The sequence below is a fragment of the Marmota monax genome, unplaced genomic scaffold, assembly GCF_021218885.2.
Source record: "Marmota monax isolate L192 unplaced genomic scaffold, Marmota_monax_Labrador192_F-V1.1 WCK01_AAM20220418_F8-fsc00040, whole genome shotgun sequence".
Lineage (NCBI taxonomy): Eukaryota > Metazoa > Chordata > Mammalia > Rodentia > Sciuridae > Marmota > Marmota monax.
In genome coordinates this window covers 14775072-14787465 of record NW_026692782.1, presented here as the reverse complement: position 1 = coordinate 14787465, position 12394 = coordinate 14775072, and the positions used below count along the sequence as shown (strand labels likewise).

At 36.1% G+C, this 12394-nt stretch overlaps 1 protein-coding gene across 2 annotated transcripts in view; it reads right to left on the bottom strand.

The window, feature by feature from the left end:
- Positions 1–12394, bottom strand: part of Ppp2r2a (protein phosphatase 2 regulatory subunit Balpha) — a 67404-nt gene that overhangs the window by 39931 nt on the left and 15079 nt on the right. The gene's annotated exons all lie outside the window — the stretch shown is intronic.

Genomic DNA, 12394 nt, shown 5'->3' with positions numbered 1-12394 from the left:
CTATTTATCTTATTGAAAAAGTTTTATAACAAGAAATGATATCCAGTTATTTATACTAGCCAAAAATATTTAAACTATGATTATTGTGGCCATGCTATAAAACTTAGAACATACTCCACTGTCCATTTGTTTTGGTAGTCACACCCAACAAATTTGTTTTATGATAGGATTCTCAGGTTCCCCACAAACTGGATAAGCATCAGAATATCTGGAGGAAAAGGCTAGAGACTTTTAGGTATAAAAAAAATGTTACAGACCTTATTCCAATGGCAAAAATCAGCTTTTTTTTTTTTTTTAAAACTAAGAAGGGAGATTTAACTAAGAATAATCCAAAGAAATGTGTGCCTTGGAATACAACTAAAGTGAATTAGGAATAGAGAGCAAGTGGAGGAAACAACTGGAGACCCATCTGGAGTTACTCCAGAACTCTGATAAGGAACAAGAGTGATCTGAGTCAGTAAAATGCAATAATATCATCAGTAGCAGGCAACATTAAAAATGTACTCCCCATGTTAGTATTTGATCTCACAGACAACAACCTAGATAAAGCTGGTTTAATTAATATACCCACTTAGAAGATGAAGAAACTAAAGCAAACCAGGTGCAGCGGCACACACCAGTAATTCCAGTAGCTCAGGCAGCTGAGGCCCTAGGCAACTCAGCGAGACATAAAAAAGGGATGGGGGTGTGGCTCAGTGGTTAGGCACCCCTGGGTTCAACCCCCAGTAACCCACCCTCCTTAAAAAAAAAAAAAAAAACCTAAAGAAGAGGTAGCCAAGCAAGGAAAAGTGGTACACACTGTATTCCCAGCTACGTGGAAAGCTGAGGCAAGAAGATCCCAAATTCAAGGCCAGCAACTTAAGACTCTATCTAAAAATAAAAAGGACTCATAGCAAAGTGCCCCCTGGTTCAATCTCCAGCATCAAAAATAAACAAATTAATTAAATAAAACAAAGACAAAAGGGGGCAGAATTGAACGAATTTTAAAATACACATACAAAACAATGTTTGATCAATCCAAAAGAGTATGTCAATTATTTCACCAAGTCTTAACAAAAAGGAATGCCTTATGTACTTTTAAAGAAAAAGAATTTTAGTCAATAAATTATTTTTGCTCATATTTTTTTTTCTTTTGGTACCAGGGATTGAACTCAGGAGCACTCAACTACTATACCACATCCCCAGCCCTATTTTGTATTTAATTATTTAGAGACAGGGTCTCACTAAGTTGCTTGGTGCCTCACCTTTGCTGAGGCTGGCTTTGAACTCATAATTCTCCATCCTCAGTCTCCCTAGACTGTGGGATTACAGGAATGTGTCACAGCACCCAGCTTGTGCATCTTTTTTAAAAAATCATTTTCCTCTAGTTCCGATGAGTTAGCTCAGATGATTTCCTCATTTGGTTTGTAACTGTACCTAAACTGCAATTCACTGTCTCCAATATACTTCACAAACGATTGTAATCATGTTTTTCAAATGATTTAGAAAGTATTTTCACAGGATTCCACTTTGTGAGATGCAATTTCTATTCCATGAATCTCAATGAAAAAGAAGATTAAGTACTACTAAAGTTTTTCTCACTTAGGCTGTTTATTCTTCTAATTCTCAAAACTGATCTTGGGCTGGGATGTAGCTAAGTGGTAGAGAGTAGAGTACTTGCCTCTAGTACTGCAAAACAAAACAAAGCCTGATCTTGGGACTGGAGGTACAACTCAAAAGAACACATAAGGTTCTGGTTCAATCCCCAGCAAAAAAAAAATACCCCCAAAATCCTTCCCTCAAAGACACTGCTTTTTACAAAAGTTTCTAAATTTTTGTTTATTTTACTTTTTAAAAACAATGGTGCCAGGGCTAGAACCCAAGGCCTTGTACGTGCTCGGAAGATGCTCTACACTGAGCCACATCCCTAGCCCTATTTTTGCTCTAAGCATTATGTACTAGACATTATTCCTGGGTGCTGGGATACAAGAGCAAACAGGAGAGCCAGGCATGGTGGTACAAGTTTATAATCTCAGCTACTTGGGAGACTAAGGCAGGAGGATTACAAGTTGACCTACCTAGGCAACTCAGTGAGGTCTGGTCTCAAAAATATACAAACAAACAAACAGGGCTGAGATGAAGCTCAGAGGTACAGAACTCCTGTTTATATTCTCAGAACTGAGGGGGAGGGGAAGGTGGAAGGAGGGGAGGCACATAAAACAGACAAAAATCTCTGTCTTCATAGTTTATATTCTTGTGATGGAAAGAAACTACAAACAAATGAATAATAAATACCAAATATGTCAAGTAGTGCTCTAAAAATATAGACAAAAAGAGAAGAGAAAGCCTCTATGAGGAGGTTACTTAAGCAGAAGCCAAAGTTAAATAAGGGCAAGAGAGAAAGAGGATAAGCCAACTAAGTGTGTTAAAGGAACACAGAGAGACTAGGTAGAAGTAAAGTTGGCAAACTTGATAAAAGCAAGAAAGTCAAGAAGACTAACATAAAACAAGAGAAATGATAGTTAAATGAGAGTGGAGCCCCTGGCCAAGGCCAGACTGTATACAGCATTGTAGGCCGGGGAGAAAAGACTGTGAGTTGTTCTAAGTGTGAAAAGAAGCCACCCGAGTTTTTCTAATCTGTTTTAAAGTGACTATCAGGCAGGGTGCAATGGCATGCACCGGGGAGTTGAGGGGGTGAGGAAAGAAGACTACAGTTCAAAGCCAGCTTCAGCCACTAAGTGAGGCCCTAAGCAACTCAACAAAACCCTGTCTCTAAAAAAAAAGGGCTGGGGATGTGGCTCAGTGGGTAAGTGCCTCTGGGTTCAATCTCCAGTATCAATAAAAATAATAATAATAATAATAAATAAAGTGACTATCAGTTGTGTGAACAAGTACAAAACTGGAACCATTTCCTTAGGTTACTACTGTAGCTTAAGAAAGAAATGAGAATGGTCAGGATAGGACAATAGTCACAGACAAATGACTTCAGAATACATCCTGAAGATAGCACTGCCAGAATTTGAGGGATAAAAGTTAAAGTTTCAAGGCTGTAAAAGCCTAAGGAGGAGAATGGTAGTGCCACACACTGAAAAAGACACAGGAAAGAGCATGTTTGGGGCCAAGGGTAGCTTAATATTCCATTTTCACATCTTTGGTATAGATTTTGACTGGATGTGCAAGTACAAATGTCATACAGTAGAAGCTAGATAACTTTGAAAGCCATTTAGGGAAAAGAAGATATAATAGGATATCATCAATTTAATGAAAACATTTGACATTTTAAAGGTAATTTACTAGTGAGGATAGACAAAACCAAAAATTTGGTCTGGAGATTAAAGCTTGAGCTCACCTATATTTAGCAGATGAAGAAGAACCAGGTAGCAAGGAAATGAATGCACAGGAACTGCTGGTGCAGTAGGAAGAATATTTCTGGAAGCTAGGCAAAGACAATTTTTCCAAAAGGAGTCACAGATAAAGGTACTGCTCCAACAGTCTGAAATTTGGTTTATAAAAAGGGCACCTTCTTACTATCTGCCACAGATGAAGACTTTCCCCTACCTTTATATGCCTTGAGCTATTCTGAGAAACAAGATGGAAAGAGTTAAAACAATTTTGAAACTGACTCATCATGCTAACTTCTCTGCTGGATATAATGAGAGTAGCAGTCCCCAAACCCCAAAAAGTACCTGAGTGATATTCTTTGAGTCACTAAAAGACTAAAAAAAAAAAAAAAAGCCACTTTGTCCTGCCTATGTAAAGGACAACTTCACCTAGTTATCATTCTTAGGTTATAAATAATTTTCCCTCAGAGTTCTTTGAATGCCTCTCTATCATCTTTTAACACAGCACTGTCCAACTTCCTATGACAATGGAAATGAACTTACTTTATTTAATTTTAAGTAAAGGTTAAGAGCCACACATGCCTCATGGCCACCATACTGGACAGAATAGTCCTAGGATTTAATTACAGAGGACATATAATCCTAACCTAATACACTTTCTTTTGCAGGTATTTGCTTCTTCACTGCATACACACACTACTTCTATATGCTAAAATTCAAAAATCCATTGTTATTCTTAAGTATAGATGTCCTTTATTTTGTCCAGTCTTTACTTATCTGTTAAGAGAATAATATTAAAAGGACCTATCACATAGGGGTTGTAGGGAATATTGAATGAGTTTCAACATGCCAAGTAGTTGGCAAAAATAAGTGTTCATAAAATGTCAGCAGCATTCCATGCGCCTTTTGATCTGTTGTCTTTGACTTAGGAAATTTTTTTTTACTGTTTTTCTGACTTTATCTTTTATCTGTTTGTTCTGGCCTCTCATACTGAACTTTGTTATATGCTGGACAAATTTTGTGTTTCTTATAGTTTTGTTAAACTTTTCATTTTTTTTCTTCCATAGTTGGGAATATTTCTAACATTCTGCAGCTACCTGCCTCCAAAAAGTCAACAGTCAAGAATCACACATTTCACTCAAATCTTTCCTGCTCTACCCATCCTGTTAAATGCCCATTAGCCTCCTGGAAAACACTGGGTTTTTCCTTAAATTTCAACAGTTTTTCTTGTTTTTAGCACTAAGTCTAATTCATAGGAAATCACTTGCTCATACTAGTCATTTATTTTACACTTCTGAATCTGTCTCTATCATTTTGTGTATGTATCCTCAAAGTGAAAGGCCCATGTTTATGTAATATTAAGAATTATACTCGGTTCAATCTGAAAACATTAGAGCTAAGTTCAAACCTTTCAGACCTAGGAGGAAAAATATTTACATTATTACACCCCATATAGTATTGGGCAGCTTAACAAATTATTCAAAAGGTAGCAGCCTAACAAAACATTTATTATCTCATAGTTTCTGTGGAATTTCTGTCAGGAATCTAGATGTGATTAAGCTGGGATCTCCAGTTTAGTTTCTCAGAAGGCTGCAGTCAATGTGTTGAGCTGAACTGCTGTCATGTCAAAGCTTGACTGGATGGCGAAGGATCCATTTCTAAACTTACACATGTGACTTTTGGCAGGCATCAGGTCTTCACTGGCCGCTGGCCAGGGACATCAGTTCTTCGCCATATGAACTCCACAGCGAAGCTCACAAAAATTAGAGCTGGTTCCCTCAGAGCAAGTGAAAGAAGGCAGTCCAACACAAGCCAAAGGCTTTTTGTAACCTCATCTCATAAGAGACTTCCCATCACTTTTGCCATACTTGCAGATCCAAGGGAGGGAATCACATAAGGAGATGAATACCAGAAGGCAGTATTTCACTGAGGCCAACTTAGAGGCTGCCTATCATACTTCTTGGTCGGGTTATAGATCCAGTAATAAGTATGTGGCCAGGAAGTAAGTAGTACTGTAAATCAAAAAAGGCAGCTTCAGAAAAGTTTCAAATCTGTGCTTCACAGTTAAGAATCTCTTTCCTGCCAGCATGGGTAGCCAGTTCCTTTCTGCTGGTCATTTCCCCCTTGGTGAGAGTTATTCTAAGCTGTGCAGTTTTTAATTCCTGCTTCCAAATACAAAACCTTACATCAACCAACTGCCCTATGGAGCACCCTTTAATTCTAACTCTCACTATTCAATATAGGTCCTTTTTCTTACTCGCCAAGAGGGCTTCTCAACCACATAAATGAACACTAAGGCAGTTAGCAATGTTGCCCCTCAACAATTCTCATTTGTACTATTTCCTGCCAAATTCTTTTCAGCTTAGTTTTGGTACTCTTCCAGGGTTTCCAAGGATACTGAACTCTCCCCATTATGCTTGTTGGTCATTTCAGCATGTGTTTGTCTGTTTGTTTTAACACATGGGCTTGGATCACCATCCTCCACCAGAAATCAACAGTTATTTGTTTAAGTAAGGCACTTTACACATTCTTTAAAAGACTTTGTTTGAATAAATATGGTAGGAATAAAATGGTAGTTTTCCTAGCCACACAGTTCAATTCTATTGTCGGATAGAGCAAAGATGTTTTAATCCACACCATCAATTTCCAGGATATTTTCTTCTATAGTAACCATTGATTTCTGAAAAAACTTCAATGCCACTAAAGCTGTTCAAAACATTCGTTTAAACTTAGTTTGAAAAATTCCTAAATACAAAACTTAATGAGCACAGTAACATTTTACAATGTACCTACAGCTGTGCAGCAGGATTAACAAATCATGCACTGATGTAAAACCTACCCAACTACACGCCTAGCAGTGGAAACCAACCATAAGAATACTGATAAGAGGGACAAGAAAGGTAGAATCAAATGGCAATAAATGTTCTCTCTGAAACTGACAAAAATGTATAGCCAGCTAGATAACCAGAATTTAGTTTGTCCTCTACCGACGAATACTTAGGAAACAGAATTAAGAAGGTTATCAACACAAATACATCTAACAGATGGCTACCACACAGGACCTAACCTACCCAAGCAGTTATACTGTACAGATACAAGTACAGTACAGTAGAGTGTCAAGGGTCAAACATGATCTCACCAGATTTCTAGGTGATATGTCAAAGGGCAAGCATTTTAGCAATTTGCTCAAACAATAAGGTTATTTGTTATCTTCACAAAGTTGAAAAACACAAATTAACACACCAAAACAGTTGCATTTTACATAACAATGAACAACCTTAAAAGAGAATTAAGAGAACAATTCTACTTACAAAAGCATGGCAATGAATAAAGTACTTAGGAATAAACTTATCCAAGGAATTCAATACTGAAAAATTAAAAAAAAAAGCTGCTAAAAGAAAATGAAGTCACATTAAATGAAAAGACATTCTATGTTCATGTATTAGAAGACCATCAAATTCTTATCAAAATCCTCAGGACAACCACCCCAATTAGAAAAATCCACACAATGGATTCTACCATGAAACAGAATACAGAAATAAACTCACATAAACGGTGGAGTGATTTTTGGTGGAGTGATTTTTGATACGGTTGCCAAGACCATGAATAAGAACAAAAGATGCTCAACATAATTAACCATTAGGGAAATGCTAAATCAAAACCACAATGAGATAATACTTCATACACATTAGGATAGCTATTTTAAAAAAACAAAAAAAAAATCAGTGTTGGAGAGAATGTGAAGAAATAACTATAACCCTTGTTATTGCTAAGTAAGAATTTCAAATGGTGTAGCTGCTTTGGAAAACATTAAGATTCCTAAAAAAGTTAAACAGAATTACTGTATGAAGCATTAACTGTACTTCCAGGTACACACTAAAAGAATTCAAAGCTTGGACTTGAACAGATATCTGAACTACAATGTTCAGAGCAGCACTAGCTAAACAGCCAAAAGATGGAGGCAATGAAAACGTCTACCAACAGATGAATAAGCAAAATGTGGTACACATGAATGAATTGTATTCAGTCATAAAAAGGAAATTCTGATTTGTGCTACAACATGGATGAACCTTAAGAACATTAATGCTAAATGAAATAAGCCAGAACAAATTATGCATGATTACACTTAACTGAGGTACCTGGAATAGCCAGATGCATAGTAAGTAGAACTGGGTTATCAGGGGCTGGAGAACAGAGGAATTGGGGTGGAGGTGAGATTATTTAGGAAGATGATAAAAGCACAGACAGCTGTACAACAATGTATATGTATTCAATGCTACTGAATTGTACATTTAAAAATGGCAAATCTTGGGGCTGTCGTTATGGCTCAGTGGCAGAGCACCTCCCTAGCACATATGAGGCACTGAGTTCGGTCATCAGCACCACATAAAAATAAATAAATTAAATAAACACACTGTGTCCATCTACAACTAAGAAATATTTTTTTAAATGCAAATCTTACCATAATAAAAAAAAAATGTTATCTCACATAAGAAGTTCCAATAGGACACAGAAATTCAGGGTTAGTTCACTGGCTTAATATTAAAAGATCCAGGTTCTTTTATATCTTTATATCCTGACTAAAGATAGTTACAGGGCTGAGAACTAGGGTTGTTACTGTGGGAAAAGTGAGATACAAATATAGAATGGGGAAGTTAGGATGGACCCTGTGGTATTCCATCTAAATTGGGTATCAGCATAAACTGCTATTTAAAAAATTTTAGTACAGAATATTCCAATCATACACAATAGTAGATAGAAGAGTGAAGTGACATATTCACCAAAAAATGAGCTCATCACTCCAGAAAAATTCCTGGAGAATGCCAGGAAGAACACAAGCTGATTCTTTTGACCATGCAGAAAATTACATTGAAAGGTACAGAAAGAAAAGAGTAATGGTAGATTAAAAAAATAAAATAAAATAAATAAGGTGATTACTATTTACATAGAGAAAACGATAGCATACTAGAAAATAAAATCATAACTTATTTAATAGCAACAATAGACAGTATTTCTATGGACATTAATAACATCTATTCTTGCATTAAGTTTCTATGGCTGCTGTAATAAATGAGCACAAATTTGGTGGTTTAAAGTATCACAAATTGATTCTCTTACAGCTCTGAAGGCCAGAAATTAAAGTTCAAGTTCCACCAGGATAAAGCCAAGGTGTGGGATGGGCTGGTTCCTTCTAAAAGCTCTATGAGTGAATACATTTTCTTGCTTTTTTTTTTTAAGCTCCTATAAGCCACCTGCACTTCTCTGGCCTGTGACCCTTTCTTGCACCCCACTCCAACCTTCTGATGCTGCTGTGACATCTTCATTTTCCCTCAAGTTTCGTGCCTCTCTTTCAGAGGCCCTTGAGATTACACTGACGGAATGGTCAGACAATCCAAGATAATCCTTCTATCTCAAAATCCTTAATTTACTCAATATTCACTGGTTACAGGGATTACAATGTAAATATCCTTTAGGAGGCCATTGTGCAGTCTACTATAACTCTGCACACTGGTTTAAATAATAAAAATGGTATAATAGTATTGACAAAATGGCATGTGTCGGGGAAGGGGGGCAGCAGGATAGAGCTCAATTTTTAGCTACCACTAAAATATATGTGGATATAAAAATTGGTATGTTAAAAACAGCTATATGAACACAGTTTAAAAATATGAAAATAAATACTGGAAGAAACCACTGAAAAAGTCTGGGAAGTTGATGCAAGAATAACAGCAACAGAAAACTTTTTAATTTTTTTTTAAGTTGTAGATGGATAGAATACAATTTTTTAAAATTTTTAGGTAGCACTGAGGATTGAACTCAGTGCCTCACACATGCCAAGTAAGCACTCTACCACTGAGCTATAACCGCAGCCCAACAGAAAACTTTTAATTTTTCTTTTAAGCATTTTGAAACTGACTTTGAAAAACTACGTACATGAGCTACAGTAGTAAATAATCAACCCAAAACAAAGCTTAGAAGGCTGAGAAGGAAAGAGAAATCCTGACTTTGAAAGGTATTTCAAGGTTAACAAAACAAAGAGAACAACACAGAGATAAAAATTAAGGTTTCATTTCTTAAATTCATCCTTTTCACAATGCTGGGAATCAGGTATATTACTAGCAAAAGCAAATCTTTACTTAGTAATCTTGACCTGCACAAACCTGAAATACAAACACAAATTTAATATAATAACAAGAGATAGCTAACATGTAGTAATACGATATAAAACACTTTTAATGGTTAGCATGAAGCTCCCAAGGGCATGTTTATTCATTTATTGAACAATATTAGCTGATATAAGAATAGCACAATAGATCTACTCAGTTTTATCAAAAATGCTGAGTGAAACAATTAAGATATGCCCTTGGACTACCTTCTCCTTAAAAAGGATAAGCTACTTGGTAGCTCAAGGTGCTGTCTACCTGCCACCAACAAGAGCAACACTCATTGGGAACTGGTTAGAAATGCAAAACCATAGGTTCCATCTTGGATATAAACACACAAGCATAAACTGCATTTTAGCAAGATTCTCAAGACGTTCAAATGTTCGTGGGTATAAGAAAATTTGCTTTCTATTCTCCTCAGGTTCCTGTATAATTTTTGAAGTGCTCTAAATATTTATTGGCCTACTCAAAAGTTCTAGTATAGGACTGGGATCATCACACAAACAGCTGAGGAAAGGAAAGAAGGTACTTACTGAAAAAGTATTTCTAATGTAAAGAATTTACACGCATTCACAATGCTGCCTTATATAGTAAAAGGAGTTAAGAGGGTTTCAGAACCACAGGAGTTAAGGAAGGGTCAATACTTTTATACCAGGTTTCCCTGACAGCACACCTTCTGATGCTCTCCAGCCCACCCCTAACACACACACACACACACACACACACACACAGAGAGAGAGAGAGATGGATGGGGGGAGTGACAAAAAAGGACCACACTTAACTCCTAACCAAACCAAGCCAAATGCTATTCATTAATTCAATACATATTTACTGAAAATGCCTATCGATGTGCCCCAAACCCTCCAAACAATAAATTAATCTGGATTTGTGGACTGAAATGAGCTTTTATTCTGTTGTCAAGTCTGTTAATCTTAATCAGGCATTAAATAATTACAACACTCAATTTTCCAAGTGCTCAGTATGTGCTCAAACTAAGCATTCATGTCCATTTAAACATTTGACTATCAAGGCAAGCACAATTACCCTAGCTCACAGGTAAGAAAACTGGCACAAAGCAATGCTCAAATGTTTGTTTCCTTAGACTGCCTACCCACCATCACTTCACTTATAAATCTTTTCCTCGCATATTATCTCCCAGACCCAAATGATTCTTCTTGGAGTCTCCACACAACTTCCCTCAAAGAGAATGCAGAATTCAAAGGAGGAAAAAGAACTGATACTACAAATGAATAAGAAAAAGGCAAGCACCACCAAAGAAAAAGAGGACAGAAACAGTTCTACACACTTAAACAAGCTCAAATAACTGGAAAATATTTTTCTGACTAATACATACTGTGCTTGGGTATTGTCAAGGTCTGGAAATGAACACTGCCCCTTTGCTGCTGGAGGAAGTGAAAAATCAACCCCAATTTGAGGCAATTTGGCAATATATACCATAAACCATGAAAAGATGATGACACCTTTTAGACCCAAATCCCATGCCCTTAAATATATTCTTAAGTAATAAGATTCTCACAGGATATTCATCATAATATTTACATCAAAAATCTTAAATCTAAATTACATATGCCAGATAGACATCCAGTTAAATAATACAGCCATTTATCTTCTCAAATAAATTAAACTGAAAAAAAACTATATGTAACAATTATACATAAACTATGCATGTTTGAGAAATATACAGTCACAGCAGAAAAAAACATTATAATGGAAATATCTAGCCTTATATGTTAACAGATGTCATCTAAAAAACGGTGAAATTATGTGATTTTATTTTTCACTTATATAGTCAGGAGAACCAAGGTTCTTTGGCTCTTCCACTCACTAACAATATGACCTTGGGCAAATTACTTTATCCAAGCCTCAATTTCCTATACTATAAAATGAAAGTACTAGTTTGTCTTCAGAGACTATTTGAGATCATTAAATGAGATAATGCATGTAAAGCACTTGCACTGAGACAGGTGGTTAGCTCAGTTTCTTGAGCACTCAAACATCTTATGCTTTCAATCAGAAAGTTACTTTTCTACTAGAGAATAAAAATTCTTAAGATTAACAAATTACTGCATATCAAGAATTTAATGAAGGGGCTGGAGTTGTAGCTCAGTTGGTAGAGTGTTTGCTTTACATGTGTGAGGCACTGATTGGCTCCTCAGCTCCACATGAAAACAAATAAATAAAATAAAGGTATTGTGTCTGTCTAAAACTAGAAAAAAAATTACAAAAAAAAAGAATTTAACGAAGCTGTACTCTCATCAACACAAGGAATATGCACTTCAGTTAACAATGTTAAAGCATTCCCAAGAAATCAGATTGTGAATTAGAGATAGTAGACACATGAATACAAGGGCTTATGTGTATACTGAACAATTAAAAAGATACACCAGACATCAATGAACCCAATTTTCTTTTGCAGTACTGGGAAGTGAACCTGGGGAACCTTATGCATACTAGGCAAATAAACTCGAGCTACATCACTTTTTATTTTGAGACAGGGTCTCAACAAAATTGTGAAGGTTGGCCTTGAACTTGCAATCCTCCTGCCTTGGCCATACTGTTATTTTTAGACTTGAATATCTTAAACATTATTGTAAATTTCACTTAGCTTTATTTACAGTCCATTTATTATTGTGTATCTAGATGAACAATCCAAATGTGTACAACCTTCAAAGTAGGCTAATTTTTTTCTCACACAGAAATCACAACCAAGTTAATTAAAAAAAAAAAAAAAAAAACACAACTAATTTTTTGGGCAACTCATTTCCAGATCCTTTTAAATCAGGGTCTAGAGACCTTGCGTAAAAATTCATGGATTTCTAAATACATTTTCCTTCTTCAAATCTTAAACTGATGAAGATGCCCTGGTAACCTCTGGTACTATTTGGATTT